General features: G+C 37.1%; 1 protein-coding gene across 2 annotated transcripts in view; it reads right to left on the reverse strand.

Annotated features, from left to right (window-relative positions):
- Nucleotides 1-23,126, reverse strand: part of Bnc2 (basonuclin 2) — a 426,707-nt gene that overhangs the window by 44,531 nt on the left and 359,050 nt on the right. The window lies entirely within an intron of this gene.

Consider the following 23,126-nt stretch of genomic DNA (forward strand, 5'->3'; position numbering starts at 1 on the left):
GCTTTTTTCTGTTTGCTTATGTGGTGCTGAGGAATCGAACCCAGGGCCTCATGCATGCAAGGCAAGCACTCTACCACTGAGCCACCTTCCCAGCCCCTATATTTGTATATTTTATTGTGTATTTTAGAATATACAAATTGAATAGTGAACAGAGTAGAATATTGTATCTATACCTATAACAAATTGTAACCTTCTATCTATCTGTGTTTTTTTATATTTTCAACAGTTTGACAAACCAGGTAAGGTAAATGACTAAATTTTAGTCTGTTAGAAGAAATTCTTGTTTTCACCTTACAGCAACAAGGAACTCTTAAAAAAATGTTCCAAGAGTTCTAATAATTCTTTCAGGGGCTGTAAAGATGCATTCTAAATTCACCACAAAGAATATACTATACATGATAAAAAGGACTCTAGGACAGCACAGGTAAATGACATCACCTCTTTCCCATATTCTCTCCCCCACTCCCTCTAATTCTTGGAAGAAGGAAGAGGAAAGAAAGAAAACAGATAAGGAAAGTGTAGAAGTAATTTGCGAGGGATAGAAAAGATGCCAATCTACTCATAGAAGATGCTACCTTATTTTTGTCTGACAAAGAGAGAATGATTTAAAGTAGGAAACCTTGATATCTAAGCTTTTAAAATAAGCTTTTCTAATAGATCTGCCTTCTCGATTCTTGTACACATAGTCCTCTTTGAACTGAGCATTCATTGAGGGCAAAATTTCACACTATGTCACATGGCTTAGTCATCTTTTACCTTCTCCCAGAGGACTCTTCTATTCCCTTAGTCCTACACCCGTCTCTGGTCTACAATACCGGTCTCTACACAACAATGGTGGTGAACACATATCCAGGAGATTGCTTTGGGCTAGGATTCTACATGGGCAATTAGACTGCTCTTCCTTCTATCCATGGAGGTGTTCTCCAGAGTTCAGGAAGAAAAGAATGACACTTCCCATGGTGAAATATCGGCTCTTTGCAGAAGAGAGAAGCTTTTCTGGCAATGTGATATGAAAAAAGTCAAGAGACTTTGGATTCTATCATAACATACCATATTTAAAAAGGTTTGTCTTCAAAAGGGAATCCTACCTTTTTCCCCTTATGAGACACTTTGATGACAAATAAAAAGTAAATGTTCTGAAAAGTTGACTACTATACACATATACACACACACATACACACACATATGGGAGCATAAGTTAATATCTTTAATTCTTCTAAATTAAAAGACTAAGTGGGAAAGATTTTAAAATAGAAGAATAAAAGTGAAAAAAAGTATAGGGTTAGTTCCATAGTTCAACTATGGTTGAAGGAAACTATCAATTCATTTTTCTGACACCCAATTCAATTGAATTTGTCCAATTTAAGATATGACAATGATGATGGAGTATTTAAAATGTTTTAGGATCCACTAAGTAGTGTCTCACCACAGTGAGGGCACCTATCTGAGATAGTCTGTCAGTATAATGTTAAGGGCAGTCCAGTATGATATTTCTTCAAACACTCTAGGTCTTTGTTTCCATAGATAGGTGACAAGACACCCAACTTTTGATTGAAGTACCAGTTATTTTCATGTTCTAAGAAAAGTATAATTTGTAACTGCACTTACAGAATATACAATGATCAACAATACAAGTCTTATCTTTGAATAGTGCATAAAAGTTAGCACTATGCATCCTAACTTAAGAATATTTTTGAGGAAAAAGGAAATTAACTTCACATACTTATTATGCATTGCTTTCCTTACCAAATTATTCATAATGAAAGAGAACTTTTAGCAATATGGGACACAAAATGAACAAGAGACAATGAGGATTTGTATTGATGTGTGTAGTGGACTAGAAGAGATGGAGTTGAGGGCTATTTAGATGGTTGAAGCAGCACCATTTCATTTTCTTCATTGCAATTGGATAAAGAAAGTAAAGAAGTGGTTAGCAGCCAAGATGAGTCCTCAGTATTGAAATCTGGGTGTCCTCTAACATATGTGTTGGTAGGGAAAAGGCTTGGAGAGAAAGGTAATAAAACAATCCATTTTTCATCACCACTGTTTTTAAAATTGCCTGATGACTCCTAATATATCTTCATACAGTGTAGCAATAGAAAAAAAGACATTTATTTACAGTTGAAGCTTTCTTTGAAAAATTCAAATGGGTAGAAATTTTAAAGTATTTCTCCTAAGCAAAGAAATACTCACATGCTGTATTTAGTCTCATCACCCAGTCACTATTAAATCCTATGATGACTGCCAGATGGTAAACTCATCTTGGGAGCCCTCTACCAAAATGAACCGAAAACATAACTTAAGCAAAAGAGCATCACCTACAATTCTCTGTTATAGAGACATAGAAACAGAACTACAGAAAGCAAGACAGTAAGAAGATGCCATGTGAGAATCAAATAAAGATTTAAAAGCTTTTTATTCCTCTAGGTATAATACAAGTACATCTGATTTTATACCATGGTGAATTCCAGAAAAGCTCTAGTCACATGAAAAATGGCAAAAAATCTATTAAATTTATGAAGATGAGTTGCTTTAAATCACATTTTTTTCAAGGCATAATTTTGGTTCAGTTTTTCAGCCTGTAATAGTAAAAGAGCAGTATTGTGCATATAATACAGCATTATGGGTGCACCTGTTTTCACACTTGTACATATTATGTACTGGCCTCTTGGCCTAAACATGGTAATTAAAAAACTGTCAAAAGTTGTTTCAGAACTCACAATATGTTGCTATTGTGCATGTTACTGCAAAGGAAAAGCTAATGGGCTCTCCACTTTATGTGATTAGAGCCATTATTGACATAATGCCAGGAAGACGCAAAACCATTAGTATTATGCTACAGCTCACTTTAGTATCCACTCAGATTTAGTATTTGATCCACAATTTTAATTTTGTTCTGCTCTATTCAGAGCTGCATTACACAAAATGCATAATTAAAAGCTGCTGTGATTCTCTCTCCTTCTCAAATTAAAAACATAGCAAACATTTGTAGTTCTAATCCACTAGAAATTAATAAATCAAATAGTGTCTTTTATCCTCTTTCCTCAATGCAATTCAGATTGCAGATTGGGAATACTTTTGCCTGCAACTGAGTATGCTACAGAAGGAGAGGATGCTCAAAGGAATGAAAAGTCCCCAAACTGCAGACTATAAAGGAAGTGAGAATATGGAGGGCCTTGCTGCACTGATAGCCTTATAATTCCAAGCGTTAAGCCGGAAGGGCTTTCTGTGAAGAAAAATTTTAATCAATTCACCATAAATCCTTTTGATGCATTTTCCTTCATTAGCTCACTTTGTCAAGCATACACATGCTCCTAATTTAATTTAATCAAATGCACCATGTCTTTCTGTCAACAGTAAAGCAATTCCCATGTCCAAAAGATCTCCTATCAACTCCCTACCCAGGGCAGCCTGGAGGGGAAGCTGATGAACAGTAGGTTTGCCTTATCCCCCATACACACAGAAAGAACTTCATCTGAAAGATCTGCCATTGAGCTCAGACACTGACACAACTCCTAGTTCTACTGCTACTGGAAGCCTTCATCACTTGAAGTAATAGCGGATTAGGAATCATTACAATAGAAAATATGTATCTCTTCCTATGTGTGATAATCCAAGGCAAGTTCTGGAAGGACTATGAAACACAACAGCAGAGCACAGTAAACAAATATATATCCAAACATAGGCTTGCGCTGGCCTTGCGTTTCACCTCTGTATACTTGGGAAGCAGCTGCGAGGTCTCTTCCACCAGTCCTCCCAGCATTCCATGTTGCTCCAAGCTTAACACACCCATTTTTGTAAACTTCTCCCTCGGATCTTAGCCCAAACCTTACTTTTCATCACGAAAGCAACTTCAGCAGTTCCACAAAATACTTACTGTTCATAAAATTGCTTTTTTTAAAGAACTTATTTAGGTGTATTTGAAACTGCCTCACTAGTCCATAAGCTCCAAGAGGGCAGTACGTTAGGCCTTTCTTGCTTACCATTATAACTTTTACAGTCTAGAATGTTCTGTCCTGCACATAGTAGATACATAATAAACATGTTAATATACCACTGTCTGATACTCTGCCATTGTATATGGTTATCTAGAATTGTAAGATGATCATTTCTAAAATGATGTGTAAAATTTATACATGTATATAATGAAGCAAATGTTTTGAGATGGACGTATCTTTCCAATTTATGGGGCTTACGTGTGTCTATAATGGGATAAGAACCATGGTGTCAGTTGGAAGCAATGTGGATCTAAAGAAGGTCAGGTGGCATACGTTCTTAAGAGGGTCCCTCATAATTCAAATAAATAAGAATGCTCAAAAACTATGTTGAAAAGGAATAGGCAGGGGAAACGGTATAAGCCTAAGAAAGATCTTTTCCTGAAGAACAGTTAGAATATTATACAGCTTTGGAAAGTTTTATTGGAATCCTTAGTGTTCAATATTTGCTATTAAAGGAACATTACTTGATAGCAATTTGTTTTGTTTTTTAACTAAGAAGAAATAAAAAGCTAGGTGCTGAGGCTCATGCCTGTAATCTTAGCTATTCAAGAGGCTGAGATCTCAGGATCATAGTTGAAAGCCAGCCTGGTCAGAAAAAGTCTATGTAATCTTAGCTATTCAAGAGGCTGAGATCTCAGGATCATAGTTGAAAGCCAGCCTGGTCAGAAAAAGTCTATGAGACTCATCTCCAATTAACTACCCCAAAAACCAGATTTGGAGCTATGGCTCAAGTTGTAGAACACTAGCTTTGTGCACAAAAGCTCAAGGACAGCACCCAGACCTAGAGTTCAAGTCCCAGGACAGAAAGAAAGAAAGAAAGAAAGAAAGAAAGAAAGAAAGAAAGGAAGGAAGGGAGAGGGAGAGGGAAGGAAGGAAGAAAGAGAGAGAAAGAAAGACAGGAAGAGAGAAAGAAAGAAAGGAAGAAAGGAAGGAAGGGAGAGGGAGAGGGAAGGAAGGAAGAAAGAGAGAGAAAGAAAGACAGGAAGAGAGAAAGAAAGAAAGGAAGAGAGAGAGAAAGAAAGGAAGAGAGAGAAAGAAAGAGAAAGAGAGAAAGAAAGAGAAAGAGAGAAAGAGAGGAAGGAAGGAAGAAAGGAAGGAAGGAAGAAAGGAAGGAAGGAAGGAAGGAAAGAAGGAAGGAAGGAAAGAAGGAAGGAAGGAAAGAAGGAAGGAAGCAAGGAAAGAGGAAAAGGAGAGGGAGAGGGAAGGAAGGAAGGAAAGAAGGAAGGAAGCAAGGAAGGAAGGAAGGAAGCAAGGAAAGAGGAAAGGGAGAGGAAGAGGGAGAGGGAGAGGGAAGGAAGGAAGGAAGGAAGGAAGAAGGGAGGGAGGGAAAAAAGAGAAAGAGAAAAAGGAAAGAAAGAAAGAGAAAAAGGAAAGAAAAAACTCAATGCTTGTCCTTAGTTTTCTTAACAAACCAATCTTAAAATGTGTAATAGTCAAGGTCATTTCATTAAAACTATTACTTCCTAATGTCAAATTTATACACTTTTCCAAAAAGTTTTATATTATTTTCTTTTATCTGCATGTAAAATTTTAACTATTTGTGCTTATCTTCCCTAAATGAAACAATAAAAATGCATGATTTGCTTGTAGTTCTAAACATACTGAAAGGAGACATTTGATATATCTAGACTATTTCCTTATTTCCCTATATAGTCAGAAAAGTGTATATAAATATAAATATAAAATGACTCCTTTACATTCACACAGTGAGACCAAAGGAGGATATTCTCTGGAGAGAATCACAAAGGCCCAATAACTATGTGTATATGATCATATAAAATGATGTTTATTGAAATGAACTCCAAGATACTGAAAGGAGGTCGTTTTTGTTTTCTGTACCTTTGTCTTGTATGTAAATCTATCTGTTTGGGGAAGGGTAAGGGGGGGCCCAGAAATGATGGGACAAAGGGTGAACAAATGCAGCAGTGATACTCACTAGACACTATGTTGACACTTGGGGGGAAGGTTAGAGGGAAAAACTGGGAGAAAATGAGGGAAGAGGTGACACTGTTCAAGAAGAAATGTACTCAATACCTGACTTATGCAACTGCAACCCCTCTGTACATCACCTTTTCAGTAATAACAACAAAATAAAAAAATAACGGTAAAAATGTTAAAAAAATATAAAAATGTACATTTAGATCTCAGTATCAACATTATAGGCTATTTCCCCATTCTATTCCAAGTCTAATATATCTATTTCTTTGTGTGATAAATTAAAAAGTGCTTTCTCTTGAATGACCCCCCTCAAAATACAGATAATCCTGAAGTAGCTTGGAAAAACTTGCTCCTATTTTATAACTCCCAGAACAAAAAGGATAAATTCTCTGGTCTTGCAGGTAAGAGTACCCGGTTCCTATTTGAACTTTTCAACATGTCTTTTGGGGCTTAGGAACGACCAATTCTTAGAAAAAGATGTGGGTGGGCCCCTACCTCCTTCCCTACCTTGAAGGCAGATGACAGGAGTAGTCAGGCAGAAAACTCCCAGCTGCATCTGGCTCATTTACATTATGGGGTAGTTTGTTTCCTGGTTCTCACTGCTGTGTGCCTTTCCTTCTGCTGAGCTAAAAATCTGCCTTACTATAAATTTTGGTCCTCTGAGTCATTTAAAGAATCTGTCCGCTTTCTGGTCTACATGGAAACCCTTAGTGACGGGGAGAAAATCCCACGATGGTAGTTTGTCCTTCATACCAAACTCTGTTAGTGTCTTCAAATGATTACCTAATGGCTGGTCTGCAGGCCTTGTGGAACCCTGGTTATTCCTAGTATCAATCTAATTTCTGATTTTATTCTTCAGTAAACACTGTCAATGCAACAGAATAGTCACCTAAAAATCAACTAACACAAATTAAAAGATGGAAGGAGTATCACATGTAATATATAAATCGTCTACTACGGAGATGTGTGCTATCTTCAGAAAATGCGGGTTTGATTTTAACCATAGGGCTAGTTGCAAACTCCTCATGAACGCAAAAGGCATGGCATTGTGTAAGAAGCCATTCACTGAAAAACTATCCTGTGGCTTCCTGCATTCTTGGCTCCCTTAAAGAGAAAAGGAATGGCACAGATTTTTTTTTAAGTTAGCCAATATAAAAACAAGAATTCAATTAATAAAAGCCAATAAAACTCTAAAACAGAAGTTAGTGGTTGGAAGCAAACCCCCAAGACAGATTAAAATGGGATTTTAGAGGCTGTGTTCATGTGTGTATTCTACACTGACATGGTTGAGGACATAGGAAAGGTTTCCAAGCTTCAATGAGGTTTATACTCTCTTCCATAACTAGAGTTCTGGCAGTCTTCTCTTCCCAATATTTTACTGTTAAAAATTTCAAGTTTACATAGAACTAGCACTGTTATAGCTACCATCTAAATTCTGCAATTAACGTTGATCAGCATCAGACATAAATGGCCATCAACAGTCATAATATATAATTTCAGGGAAATGTTCTGGATATGACTGGGTCAGTAGTCAATTTTACAGTACAAACACAAACATCTCAAGTGCTTAATTTAGGCTAATATAACCTTACTTGCATTCTGATGTTTAAACCATTTTATTATACTTTGAGGAGAAGGACTGTTACACTGTTTATCTGTTTATTCTAACAGCTCAGTAAAAAGACAAGAAAATGTTATCTGTAATAGCTTAACCTTTTGAACAGAAGTTAACTTTGATAGTCTCCAAACGTTTCTAAAGACCTTGAAAATTATTTGTAAGCTGAGTCTCACATATATCAGCTTATAAGATATGATAATAGCTAATATTCATACAGTGTTTAATGTATGGCAGGTACATTGTGTTTTGCATATTTTTAATCTCATTCAGTACATGTACTATTTTCATGAAGTAGATCCTGTTAATATTACCTCTTCCATCTTCAACATAATCATGGTATTCATGAGTCTGAAATGCTAGAGATAAAATTCAAGTTGCCCAGCATCACAGACTTCACTCACAGCTTCCCAGCGCATTGAAGACACATCCTATAACTGAACTTATTTCCTCAGTGAAAAAATGAGTTGATGTCTCAACTTATCCCATGAAGTTGGGATGTGTTGAGATCATCATGAAAATGACATACAGTAACCTGTTGCAAAGTGCCTATAATACATAAGAACAAAATAAATCTTAAATACAGGCACATGTAAAATATTCAGCAATGGCTGGATACTCGTGGCTCACACATGTATTCCCAGCTGCTTAAGAGGCTTATATCTGAGGACTGTGGTTCAAAGCCAGCTGGGACAGGAAGGTTCATGAGACTCCTATGTCCAATTAACCACCAAAAAGCCAGAAGTAGAGCTGTAGCTCATGTGGTAGAGTGCTAGCCTTGGGCACAAAAGCTCAGGATCATTGCTCAGGCCCTGGGTTTAAGTTACAGGACACAAGCTAGACACTTAAAAATCAGCATAATATTATTTAAAGTAATATCATATTAATAAATATCAGTGATTCACATTTACTGATATTATGGTGGCATTATAGACCCCAAATTTTGGAATTTTCTCCTTTCTATTCTTGAGTTAATATACATAACTTTGAATGTAAAGTAACAATTTTATCAACCTTCAAACACAGCCTTCTAAGAGATTATATCATAAAGGATTTTTCTCATTTAGTCAAGATTAGCAAATACTGATATAGTAGACTTAGCAGTATCATTTAACTTATAGATAAAACAAAAAGGTATCAAAACAAAGTCTCTGTTAGCTATTAACATTCCACTGTGCCAGTCAATGTTGGCAAACATTTTTAAAGTGCTCTAAATAGTCAGCTATCAAAACTCAAACTAAAAAGTTGGGAAAAAGTACTTATCTTAGCAACACAAGAAAGAATGATGGTCCTCTGTTTTAGCAGTTTAAACTGGAAGTTAGCATTGATGAAAGAGACTGTAAAAACGAACTCAATGACTCAGTTCTCTAAAATCACTTATTAAAATCAGTATGAAGGATGATAAGACATGAAATCTCTCTGCTCTTGAATGCCATGACCTGTGGATAATTTATAAAATAAGTTAATTCTAACTCCAATGCTATCAGGTAGAACTGGGATCACAAGGATTTAAAAAAGAGCTTTCTTCTGTTTCAAACTGAAATAAGGAAACCAAGTATTCAACCACAACTGCATAAAAATCTTCTTATCCTACAACTCTCAGGCCAGACAGAGCTTCAGAAAGTGGTGATGGACGAGCCCCTGAGATTGCTATAAGTGAAAAGACATGCAAAGGTCCAGGGGCCTTCCTAGGCCAGCCCATCAGTTCATCCAGGTGTCACTAACACTGGAGAATCCATCTGACTGGATCTTTCAGTCTTTGTGGGTACAAATGGCAATTTGCTGTACATTTCTGATTACATGTATATTTTCTCCACTGTGCCTAACAGCATGTAAGACAAAAAGTGCCATTTTAAACACACAAAGGCACTTACCAGGGCTGAGCAGATCTCAATGCCATGCACTCTGAAAGGATTCAAGATGATGCATTGGGAATGGGATGGGAAACAGACAATGGTCTTGTCCCCTGTTAGTAGCATATTGCAACTTTATTCCCCCCCCTTTTTTTTAACGCATCTGTTCTCAACCACCTTGAAACACTGAAAAAACACTTGCTGCTGAAACTAAAATTTTTATTGACATAGGAATGGATATTTTCTTTCCTTCATTTCCATCATTGCATTGCTCTATATCATATGTATCTGCATGGTTTCCTCAAATAGAAGATGCCAATAATATAAAACTATGTGATTTTTAGCTTCAAGTGGGCAATCCACTCCATAAACAGATGTTAAACAAGACTAAACCCAGGCTTCCCAACATTTTCAATAAAACTATTTCATAAAAATTAGTAATGTTTACATGGTTATATATAGTATATTCTACAAAAGAACTATAAATCCCTAGAGATGAAAATACTAATTTTACACTCAGTGGCAAATATTGCTTATTCCATTGCTATTTATAAGACCAAGAACTTTGTTAAGTATTTATTTTAACCTAAATCCCCACCAACACACGCATGCATGCCTATTATTTTGAGGGATAGTGATAATAAACAAACAGAAGAGTGGATAAAAGGTAAGCTGCCTTGTATAAAATTTTGTGCACACTGTTGGTAGGAACAAAAGAGATTTGAGAGCAGCCCATGAAAGGTGATCACTGTTTTCAGACATCTAGTAGTCATCTTCAAACATGACCCTATCCTAAAGCTTGTTCCTCACAAACTACTATGTAGGTTTTCCCTGTACCCAGTGGGTGCTTAAGAAATCCTTCTCCATAAAGATAATGTCTAAAGAAAAATCAACTCAGAATCACAGTCACCTTCTGATAACTCTTTCATTTCTCCTGGGTCTCCCTGGAGAAAGTGGTTGTGACTAAAATCTCAAAATGAGCCAATTCTTCCGTTGTCTTGATGTCAAATCCCCTTTATAGTCAGACACTTCCTACCTACTCATAACTCTTCCTCCTGTTAAAACTTGAACAGTCTACGCTGCTTTACACCACAGGGCTTAGAAAAGGCAGCATAGTAGCTGGTGTACGGATGTGACAGAATGTTTTTATTCCACCCTGGAAAAAAAAAAGCTCCCTGTTTTTGACACACTGGAAAATGTACAGCCAGAGAGTGCTCGAGGCGAAGATGCCACCCCAGCCTTACATCTGTCTGCTTTCATTTGTCTACAACTGTGCTTATAGATAAAACAAGCTTTCCAGATGTCATCGCAAGCAGGGCTCATATGCTGACTTCACTAAGACACCATTGTTGGCTGCCAGCATAACAGAGTTGTAAAACTAAAATATTTAAACTCTGAGCTACTCAACACGACTTTGAATGTCACACAGGATCCTATTTCAGAATTAATTAATGTACACCCCAATAAAATAATCATGTGTTAAAAACTGAGCTGCTGGCATACAAGTGGATCTAATTTTCTTTTTGCCAACTGTTCTCGTGGCATACAACAGCATCATGAGGAAATTTCTGAAGGAGTACAGTTATTGCTACAGCTGTATGTCCTGTCATGCTGTTAAGTCTCAGGTGCTACTTTTCACTGTGCAAGGACCTCATTGTTTAAAATAGACACAAAGAACCTAAAAGGAGCAAAAGCAATATGCCAGGCTCAGACTATAAAGATATTTCCACTGTCAGAGGGAAAGCCCAATGACAAGAGGTAAGGGGAATTACTAAGAGGCATTGTTACCACATCCACATGTGAAGCATGGCTTCAGGCAACTTGGTATCAGGGAGCTTGAATGTTTGTTTGAGAACACAATGTCCCTGTGGTTATAATTACAACCACTATACAAAAAAGGACTGTAGTGGGCTCATAACATCCCTTAACAAAGAACCCAATGCTCCTGTATTTCCTCAACTGCATATAGCCATACTTGCATGCACATATGCACACACACACACACACACACACACACACACACACAGAGACACACACAGAGAGACACACACATACAGACACACACACAGACACACTCAGTGTTTTCCATTTTCATTTTCTCTGAATGCACATAACAACTTAGTTTGTACTGAGAGAATTTCAATGGCTATTCCTAATAACAATTGTTCTGAATTGGAAAAAGAAGTTGAGTAACAGTTGGGCAGTTGAGAACTCTACTTGGGCGTTCTTCCTGCTCTGCTGAACTTTGTACAGCCTGGAATGCATCATTGGGTCAAACATGCTCATTGAGCATCTGTTAACTAGAAAGCTTGTTTTGTGGGTCATTCTGGTTTCAGAGACTAAATCTATTACATAGCCACAGCCTTCTGGATTTTCTGTTTAATTTGACAAGAGATCAACTCAACATTAACCCAGTCCAGTTAACACATAGGTCTGTCAGTGCTGGTCCTATACCTTGCTGGACTCCTCTCATATCATTGGAGCATGTTCCAAGCACTTCTTTCTGCTTCCCCCACTCCCAAGACATAGAATAAACATTTGCTTGTGATGGCTTTCCAGGGAGACCATTTATTGAGAGGAAAAAGGAGTCACTTACTTTGCTTTCCCACAATCCTCAATGTTCCTATCTTCTCTTGAGTTGATCTAGTTCAAACCCTCTGAAAATAAATCACCCCCAAAGCACTCAAGATTCCCTAAAGACCTCCGCAGGCTTCCTGTGTTGTGTGTTCTCACTCCTGTGCTAGGAGACTAATGTGCTTTAGAGATGTCTGTTCTAATGCAAGGAACTCAGTGGAGTCAACAACCTGCCACAGCAGTCCATCTACTCAGATTATCCTGGCCTCTTTCACTCCTATTTTAGCAAAAGAGGAAGAGGCCACTGCAGGAGGAAGAACTGAGTGTTAGACTGTGGTCATTTTCTAAGTGTTGGGACAGCAGTTAATACTTCCTGAGGTAAGAATGGAAGCCCTGTATCTGGCTGGGAACTTCGTGTTTTCCTTTCACTTGAGGCATGGCTGGAGTTTTAGTTTGGGGCAGGGAGAATTGCTGTGGAAGCACACCTTGTACTTTGTTTCAATATCTGTTCATACCCCCAGAATCAATATATGCCCATTTTATTACTCTCTCAGCACTGTGGCTGGACCAGTCATCTGGGTCGTTTAATTATTATGAATGAAGCTTATTTAATCTAACCTTACTTACCAGATTTTTGGCAAAATACATCCCTAAAAAAACATCAATGGCTGGAAATTTTGAGCTAGAGTTTATTCTCTCTTCTTTAAAGCTCTCCAGGGCTTTTAGAGGGAGTGCAAATTACTGAACAGTAGCAATGTGGGAGATTCACATGACATCTTTAATATCATTTTTGGCCTGTTAAGTCTAGTGGGGAATCCAGAAGTGACAACTCCTATACTCCCCTTTTACAGATGAGAAAAGAAATAGGTGACGCAGTCACCTGTTTGCCTAAGGGCAGAAACGTAAGCCTGGGGCTGAACTACCCTACTCGAAGATCAACTGGAAGCTCAGTGCTGGGTCTCTTTTTTTTTTTTAGTAGAGGACATAAGAGCAGTAGTAGGACTGTTAGCTGGGGGTCAGCCAGTTCTGAACATCGAGCAGTGCTACTCTCAGATCCATATTTGAATACAATTGCATTAAAAAATAACCCAATTTAACAATTCAGAAGTTCTGATATATGTTTTATAAAAATGTATGAGAGACCTAAAAGCCATGGAGAGCTGTAACTTTGAGCTGCCTCATTTGTTTCTCTTTTATTACAGTCCTACACGGTGGGCACAAGCTCTTCACTGGAAAGAGAACATTAAATCTTTATTCTAAACTGTTTTACCAGAACCATATTAATAGTTGAATATTATTTTGTCTACCTGATAAAATACCATTCAAATAAGACCAAAGAGAGCACTGAGCCCCAGCCAAGTCCTCTGAGAAGTAAGTGACAAGCTATTTCTGGTAACATTTCTATAGCTGCATGAGCCCTGAAGTCGATTACCTAGAGTTAAGGCAGCTCTTCAGAAATAAATATTTCTCTAGGTCCCCCTTAATAGGGAAAGTAGCTATATGAACTACTCTTTCTCATTTTCCTATGTTTATTTGGTCTTTCCTAAAGCAGGATCAGTAAGCAAACTACGAGAAAATCACTTAGTTTCCATGGATATGTTACCATACATGGAGAAACAGGATGAGATTTAAGTTTAGAAGAAAGGTCAAAATATTAGAAAATATTCGGAAATTCCAGTTCAACTCAGTAAAATTCTCAGTGCTCCTATTTTCAGCCCTGTCTTTAGAGCTCTGCTTTATTCTTGTATTACCAACTGCCTGTCTCACACTGTATACCAAAAGGCAATGTAACTCTTATATGTAAATGTACAATAATACAAATCATTTCAGTAAGTTAGCTCAAAACCACAGCATTGGTCTTTCTAATTATCTATCACATTCACAAAGTATTTTTCTCCATAATCTACTTTATATTTCAGTGTTCCAAATAACATAGATAAAGTAAAATATTGACAAGCCATAAGAAGTCTGTTTTCCACTCTAGATATCTTTAAAAACTAACAACAGAACTAGGAAGAGGACAACCATTAAAGCTAAACTGAAAATTTACAGTGAGTGAAGTTTGATCTCACATAAATAAGGCAGCTTCAAGGAACATTCAGTGTTTCTATGTCAAATGCTTCAGTGGGAAATAATTTTTTCTCATTGATACAGTTTAATCTATAAATCTTTTCATTCACTGAAAATACCTCAGATTAAATACTGCTTTCAATATTGTTCTGCAGGAAAAAATGTTATAGTGGAAGCATTTTTGAAATATTTGAATCTCAGTCCTGGTCATTCCAATAGCCTTAATCAGTAGCCAATGAAGAAGCAAAGATTAAAGTTTAAATTAGATCAAAAGCAAGAAAAGTATAAAGGTAATGGCCTGAACAGGGATGAAATCTTTTAGGCAAGAAAATAAAATACTATTCAATAGATCTGGTTCAAATTACAGGGAGAAAATTTGAGGAATCATAAGATCATCTACATCCTGTTTACTCATTATTAGTTACTCTATTATCCAAAAATGTTTAACAAGGCATTTCATGTATAAACCTTAATATCAAAACAATCAATTCAAAAAATAACATAGGAGTTTTCTAAGCCGATCTATAAACCAGAAATATAAAGTTTAAGTTTCTGAGTAGCAACAATAAAAAAAGAAGTAAAAGTAAATTTAACTTGAATAACAAAATAATTTAATTTTATTTAACCCAATAATACAAATGCTGCCATTTTAACATATAAACAATAGAAACTTTTCTTAACATTTTACATTTTTGTACTGAATTTTTAAGATCTAATGTTTTCCTTACCTGATATGTAGGCATGCAACCAAGAAATCAATTCTTAACTTAAATTTAAACAACTCTGGCAACTATATTAGATAATATAAGTCTATCTTTTAATAATAATTTACCTTGCAATAATAGCTTTAACACAGGTAAATTTGATGGTGAGAGAAATTTTTAAAAACACAGAACATGAGGCATCAGTTGTTGCTGGTCTTAGGGGGGCAAAATTTCAGTGCTATATATGCAAATCTGACCCATTGCCTATATAAACATATTTATGACATTTTCCATATACATGGTATATGTGACTTAGCATCCTAAGGAGAAATTATATCACTCATCTTCAAAGGCTCTTATTTAATATTTTATGTTGCCTGCCTTGCTCTTCCCCAAACGATAACTCTATGGCCAGTTTGAAGTACTTCCAAAAGGAAATACTCTTGAGTGACTTGGGTATTACATAGAGCCTGAACAGTTTCTTACTCCTCAGAAAACTCAGACATTGCTTATATTCAGGCTCAAAGGAATGCTCACAAACCCTGAAGAGGCAGAAACACTTGCTGCTGACCTTCCTGCTGTGGAACAGGGGCCCATAGGTGCCTGTAGTGATGAAGTATGTGAACTTGATCAGGTTACCAAGCATCCTGTTGCCTATTTGACTAACAATACTGTTTCTCTCCCTGAAAAACTGCTTTGTGAGACAATAAGCATATTACTTCCTCCAATAACACCAAAAGGCAAATATCTAGTTTAATATCTAATTTAAACATCAGCTCTTCCCAACTCCCTACTGTAAAAATAGAATCTCACCTTACCTCAAACTGTCATCTAAATATATGCTTAATAGTATCAATTTTAGAGTCAGCTCACTTTACATTAGGTGTGTGTGCATGTGTGTGTGTGTGTGTGTGTGTGTGTGTATGTGTGTGTGTGTAAGAATGCCTCTCTTTTCCCTTAGACCATAAGTACAAGAAGGCAGGATTGAGGCTATCATAACTCTCTCTAAGCAGGTGCTCAGTACAGCTGAACTAAATTTGAAATTCTCTATGCTTACTGAGGAAGAGAAAATACAAAGAACCATATATGAGAGTGCCCCAACTCTAAAAAAAGCTTACTCTCTAGCTGAGGAGATAAAAACAACTAATAGCACCCAATATAATGCAGTTCACTGGGTGCAGAAACAGAATTACTTGTCTTGAATCTCTAGATACAGTGAGGTGCATGAGGACAGAGTCCAGGCAAGGTCTTTCATGGCTGGAACAGCAGCATAGCAACTTATGGTGGCTCAAAATGAGCAGCAGTTTGGAGATGATACTGGGTTTAAAAGAAAGAGAAATAGGCAGTCACCCTGTTATGCCATAATCTCTAAAATGTGAATGAGACCAAAACAAGTATTCTTGTTTCTTTCATAAAATTCCATGTTGCAGTTAACACAAAGCTATTGAGAACTTTGAAAGTGAAATTACTTCTGAAAATAGGATTAACAGGAAAAGGGTCAGAACATAGCTTCAAGGATAGACAGGGGTGGAAAGAAAAGAGTTCATGAGAAAAATAGGTCAACTGCACAGCACGTGAATTTGAAGCTACACTCAATGGGCAGGAAGGGTGTCAATTCTATGTGTGTATGTGTCACCTGGTTCCTTCCTATGAAGTCCACTAAATAATAGGTAATAAGCAGCATTATAAACCAGTCATAAAAAAAACTGCTTAAAAATCCCCTGGGTAATCTCAAATGGTATGTCTTAAGTCAACATGATATGTAGGTAAATTGTTCCCTTTTGCTTTAGGTATTTTTCAGACAAGGATCTTGTGTTTTTGGCTAGTGCCAACCTTTGACCTCTAGAGACCTTTTATGTAGTGGGATTATAGGCAGGAACTACCATGTCTGGCTTGTTTGTAGATTTTGGTTCTCACTAACTTTTTTCCTGAGCTGGCCTAGGTGCACTATCTTCCCAATCAGTTTTGGTTACAGGTGAGTACAATACCAGGACAAAAATACTATTTTTAAACTAGCGAAATATTATCATTGAAAAAAGCTGAGTTGAATGTTTTGGGAAGTATTAACAATAATAGATCACTTTAAAAAATTGTTTTCGCCTGGCACCGGTGACTCAAACCTATAATCCTAGCTACTCAGGAAACTGAGATCTGAGGATCATGGTTCAAAGCCAGCCCAGGCAGGAAAGTCTGTGAGACTCTTAGCTCCAATAAACCATTCAGAAAACCGGAAGTGGCACTGTGGCTCAAGTGGCAGAGAGCTAGCCTTAAGCTGAAGAGCCCAGAGTTCAAGCCCCATGACTGACCAAAAAAAAAAAAAAAAAAAAACCAACCAATCAAACAAACAAAAAAATTCTTCTCATATTGGTGTTGACAAAGAAACTACACAAGATTAGAGAATTTTAGTATTTTACACTATTTATTGATGTCTAAGTTCTGTATTCTGTTTATAGCAACTAAAGATGGCAACCTCAGTGGTACATTACAATTATGGTTTATGTCAGAAATCAACTTAGCACTCTATTGAATACAATCACCCATACTTTAAAAAAAATGAAAGAACTGGCTAACCTCAAACGTATGAAGAAGTGCACATGTATATGTTTTAAGTGTAAAACGTTTGAAATATGTGGTTTGATTTAGTAAAAATTCACCACTGTGGCTGATAACTGGGTAACCATTGCTTCTGTTTGAGGATAACAGGGATTATCTACTAAATATAATTTTCTAAAAGCATTGCAAGCACAATCTGAGAGTTAACTTGAATATGTATTTATCTGGCAAATTATAAAGGTGTTCTTGAGATGCGTGGACTACTAAGGGCCACAACATTTCACTATTCACATTAGGTATGCACATCCTATAATGTGCATCGGTAACTAACTAAAGCTCCACCCTTTGGGGGTTCCTGACCGAAAGCAGTCCAATTTTTATCTCCTATAGCTATCCAGTCTCTCAATTACCACAGGTAGTAAGGATCATTGTATAAAGTTAGTTGTATGAAATTGCTGTTAAAAATCTTTTATGAGTAATCTGAAATGGTGTATCTTAAGTCAGCTTAATATGTAGATAAATTTTTCACAGGCATTGCTAAGGAGATATATTCTTTATCATTAATATAAATAATATTACAATGCTATTATGAAAAACATGATCATCTATTCTACAGAATACAAGGCAGATTTAAAGCTCCCTTGCTCTTCTTTTATTTCACTTTTATTCAAAAATTTTATAAGGGGAATTGTGAATGATTAAGCTTCTTTGTTTTCATCTAAGTCCTATTTTGAAGACAAAGTATGCACACAGAGAAAGCCCTCATTACCAATTACTCTGATACAGGTAAGTATCCTGTACAAGTAAATATCCTTCCATAGCCAGGATAATCTGATGTATTTTGGCATCAGAACAAGGTTTGTCTGCCTCATTTGACCATATCTAGATACAAGAAGTTAAAAGTCATAAATTCAGGAGCCCACATTAAAGCTCAGTACTAAAATATACTTTGAATTTCTAATTAGGAGTGGAACAAATCCCTTGCTCATTCAGAGCTTTCCTGTTCTATCTACTATAAACATGGAAACACACCAGGTAAACTATAACAATGAATGGAATGCTGAGATTCCTTCGCTCTATAGTGATTTCTTTCCCTCCCTTCCTCAGTTAATAAACATTAGAGATATGCATGCCTACCCTGTATTACAAACTAAGAATACAAATCAAGAAAGACTCAAGGAGCATATCTGGTCTAATAGAAGAGCCAAGCTAACCAAGGGTATCTGGATTCTCCAAACACCTCCCCCCACCCCCTGACTTTCCAGCAGAGTTGACTCCTGGACATATTGAAGAGGCAAGCTGGTAAGGATGAGCCATCCAAGTAATGGCTGCAGTTCTGGTCAAAACTTGGCATGCCCACAGTAGAGTTAAAACCTTCCCACTGAAGGATCATTTGTTAACATAACCTTTCCTAAAATGGAGAAAAGGAGAGAAGAGAATGCTGCAAATTCCAAATGTGGGGAAAAGGGAGGTTTAGGAAGGCCTCAATAAGGTGGTGACAAAAAACTTTCATCTAAATTATTATGCAATATTAAAATAGTATATCTGTAGGTTTATCCAACTTTACTTTCTATGTTAGAAGCAAGAAAAGAATCCACAGTCATGTTCCCAATTATTGTTTATATTCAAGGTAAAATGACATTACTTTTATGTTCCATATGGTAGACCCACTCCTACCCCAGAGATTATATGATCAGCTCAGAGGATTTATTTAGTTTAGAAGGCCAAGAGACTATTGGGAACTTACTCAGATCTTGTATTCAAGAACAGCAGCATAACTGTGTCTAACATATTTATAAGGTATTTCTTTGTTGCTTTGTATGTCCCTCCCCAAAGGTATAACCCCTGTTTTCACCGTATTTGATGTTGGTATAATTTGTGGAGGGGAAGGGAAAAAAGAAATTGTTTAAATAGGGATATAGGGGGCTGGGAAGGTGGCTCAGTGGTAGAGCGCTTGCCTTGCATGCCTGAGGCCCTGGGTTCGATTCCTTAGCACCACATAAGCAAAAAGAAAAAAGCCAGAAGTGGTGCTGTGGCTCAAGTGGTAGAGCGCTAGCCTTGAGCTGAAGATCTGAGGGACAGCGCCCAGGCCAAGAATTCAGGCCCCACGACTGGACCCAATAAATAAATAAATAAGGATACAGGTTGACCCATTGCAACAATGAGATATACAAGATGTTATGTCCAAAATGAACTTTACAACTTTGGTGGGGGTCCTGGTGGGGGGGGCGGGGTGCAAGGGGCAGAGATGGGATGGGGCAACAATGCTTGATAAGAAATGTACTCATTACCTGCCTATGTAATTGTAACCCCTCTGTATGGTATTTTCACAATTAAAAAAGAAAAGAACACCAGCATAGTGTTGTGAATAACAATCTAACTACCAAATTGGTTCCCAGGGCCCCTGCTTGTGCTCTTTCAAGGGACTAGGATCTGATACACCTGAAGCATCAGTGCAGTGGTCAACTCGTATACTGCAAATGTCCAACCATAGTGGCAGATCTGGCTACATAAATTTAGCTCAAGCTATGGGGGCTAAAGACGTGTACTCTAGTTTTGCCTGCATCTTCCCAGAAAGGGTACTTGATAATTTCCACAAAGGCTCAACACAGACTGGGTCACAGTGGGCGGGGCCTGTGAGCAGAGTCAGAGATTCATAAGGGTTTTATACTACAGTGTACTATTGAGACTACTACAAAGACTGATTAATTGCTTATTTTTAAAACATAATGGCAACAGAAACCCATCATTTGCTCTTTTTTTGTTAAGGTAAAGTGTTCAGTCTGCATCTCTCCCCTCCATAATGATTCTGCTTAGGATACATACATAGTGAATAGTAGGTGTATTTCTTTAGCTCTAGGATGGGACCATTAAAATAGCATCATTATTGCGTCTACAACAAACATTCAAAAGATCCCTAAATTGTGCTTAAGCACAATTACCTTAATGCCAGTTGAGATTTTACGATGCAACTGTGAGGTAGTTTAATTTTAAGGCAGTTTAACATACCTGCTTCATTCCTAAGAATAGACATTCAAGTTTTAAGTCTAGGCCTCTCCAAAAGATGATTAAGCTATGCTCAGCAGTTTCTTTAAATATTTAAGAGAGTTTTCATCATCTACATATTTATAGCAACAGCACAATCAGGTGTATTTTTTTCTCTGGTTTATAAGGAATAGGAGATTCTTATCCTTTCCCAAGGGTGGGGAGTTGTTTGCCTCAGTGACTGAAAAATTCTAGCAAGCTTTTAGAACACTAAACACTGATGAGAAAACCATATTCTAACATAGCTATAAGGCACCAAATACCTGCAAAGTCACTGCTATGAATGGTAGCTTGTAGTGCTAATACTTAGAGGGGGTTTTCTTCTGACGTATAATTCCCTCCACAAGGACGTTAGTTCTATCATATTGGCAATCTCTCAGAAGTAATGCCACTCTGAGTAATATTACATGCAATGTGCATGACATTCTGTTTGTGAAGAGGAAATAATTCACTAATCAATCTGGCAATAGAGCACAGTGATCAGGAAGCCTGTGAACCCTGGCTAGACACTGGGTGCTATATCTCATGCACAGCCATTACACAGCTGCCCTGACCTGATGCAGGCACTGGGCCACGAAAGAGTTTCTGTGTGTGTGTGTGTGTGTGTGTGTGTGTGTGTGTATGTGTGTGTGTGTGTGTGTGTGTGTGTGAAACAATAACCCAGATCAGCTTAGCTCTATCACTGGAGCCACAGCTCCAATTCCAGCTTCTTGGTGTTACGTGGAACAATGAGATGTACAAGTCGTTATGTCGAAAATGAACTTTACAACTTTGGTGAGGGGGGGCGGGGAGTATTGGGGGGGGCAGGGGTAGATGGGAAGGGATGGGAAGGGGAAACAAAGGAGGAGGCTACAATGCTTGATAAGAAATGTACTCATTATCTTGTCCATGTAATTGTAACCTCTCTGTAGAGTATTTTCACAATAAAAAAAAATAAAAAAAAGAGTCTCAGAGACTGTCTTGCCACAGCTGCTTTGAATTGTAATTCTCAGATCTCAGTCTCCTGAGCAGCTAGGCATGAGTCATCAGTGTGATTCCAAACCTACTTTTAAATATTAGAAAGGCATTCAATATCTTATTTATTAAAAAACATTTCTGTGCATTTTAGATGATTAAAGTATGGCACTGAGACTTTTAATGATGTTAGTCAGTCAGCTTTATCAGCAAAAGAAGGTACAGTACCTCTTGACACATATGCAAATATTGCAAATGCTCTAATTTCATCAATTTCTTTTGAAATTCAAATCTGTTGGCTGCTTAATATAGAAATAAAATATACAAAATAACATGAGATATGTTCTCTGTTCTCATAGAGCTGGAATTGTGATGGGTATTAAATAAAGGGGGAAACAAATATACGAAAACAAAATATAAGAATGTCAGAAAGAGAAAAATTCAGAAGTTACTTAGATTTGTTGTTACCTAAGTTGGTAACTAAGTAGGAATTATCCAGGTGAAGAGGCTGGGCTGAAAACACCTACCATGACACAAGACCTATGGCATATTCCAAAAACAGCAGTTATACAGAAAAAAAAAAGATCAGTTATATCTATAAACATGAAGGAAACAGTAGACAACATTTTGTTTTCTTCTCTGTATTTTATCTTGAGCTATGATATTTAGCATTGTGAAAGAGCATACTTCTGATGATAAAGAAATCGAATCTCGATCCAGTTCCAGCCCTACCACTGATTCCCAAACCTGTTCTCCTGGAGAAAATGAGTGAGCTTGTTGTCAAAGCACCTTTCTTGGGCTCTTGGATATCAAAACAAAAAGAAAAGAAAAAATGAAAGAAAGAGAATAAAAAATTAAAGTGAAGAAAGAAGAAAAGCTTAAGAAAAAAAGAAAGAGAAAAGATGAATAAAACATGAAGCTGGGCATTGTCAAACTAAAGTCTGAGGCCCATCAGCCAGCTTCTTCTACCTCTTTCTAGGACCAACTCCTGTTCCCAACTCTAGTCTAGCCCAAAGTGCCATCTTGGAATTTCTGTTTTTAATACTTTTCAAACAATACTCTTCCCCTTAAGAAGGACATTCTCTTCACTAGAATTTTAAACCCTAGTAAGCCAAGCCCAAAAACATAGGTCCCATGGTTTCCCTTACTTGCAATAACTAGTACACGTATAGGACAAGCAGAAAGGACAAAAGCTATGTACATATGACCATATGAGATGATGCTAAGCAAAATGAACCCCAAGATAGGGACACAAGTATCTTTTTTCTTTCTTGTTATTATTTTGAACATATTTATAACGTACCATGTGACTTTTTGTTTCTTTCTATGTTCCTCCCCAATGGTATCATAACCCTTCTTTTCATTGTATTTGATTCTGGTGTCCTGCATCTTGTGTATATACTTCTCTAATTGGGGAGGGGAAGGGAAAAAACAAAATGCTTAAATAAGGATACAGGTTGACCCATTGTAACAATGAGATGTACAAGACACTATGTTGAAAACGAACTTTACAACTTGGGGTGGGGGGAGTTGTGGAAGTGGGAAAGAAGGGATGGTAGGAGGAAAAAAAGGAGGAAGCAACAATGCTCAATAGGAAATGTACTCATTATCTTGCTCATATAATTGTAACCCCCCTCTGTATAGCATTTTTACAATAAAAAATGTACAATTAAAATAAAACCCTAGTCCTAAACCAAAACCCCCTCAACACAGGCTTGATGTGCCTCATTCAGCCTGTTCCCATCCTCATTAACTTTGCCTGCTACCAAGCAAATTTAGTAAGTATCCAATTGGCATGACTTTTCATGACTTCTTTCATTCG

Source organism: Dipodomys ordii, unplaced genomic scaffold (assembly GCF_000151885.1).
Source record: "Dipodomys ordii isolate 6190 unplaced genomic scaffold, Dord_2.0 Scaffold53, whole genome shotgun sequence".
NCBI lineage: Eukaryota > Metazoa > Chordata > Mammalia > Rodentia > Heteromyidae > Dipodomys > Dipodomys ordii.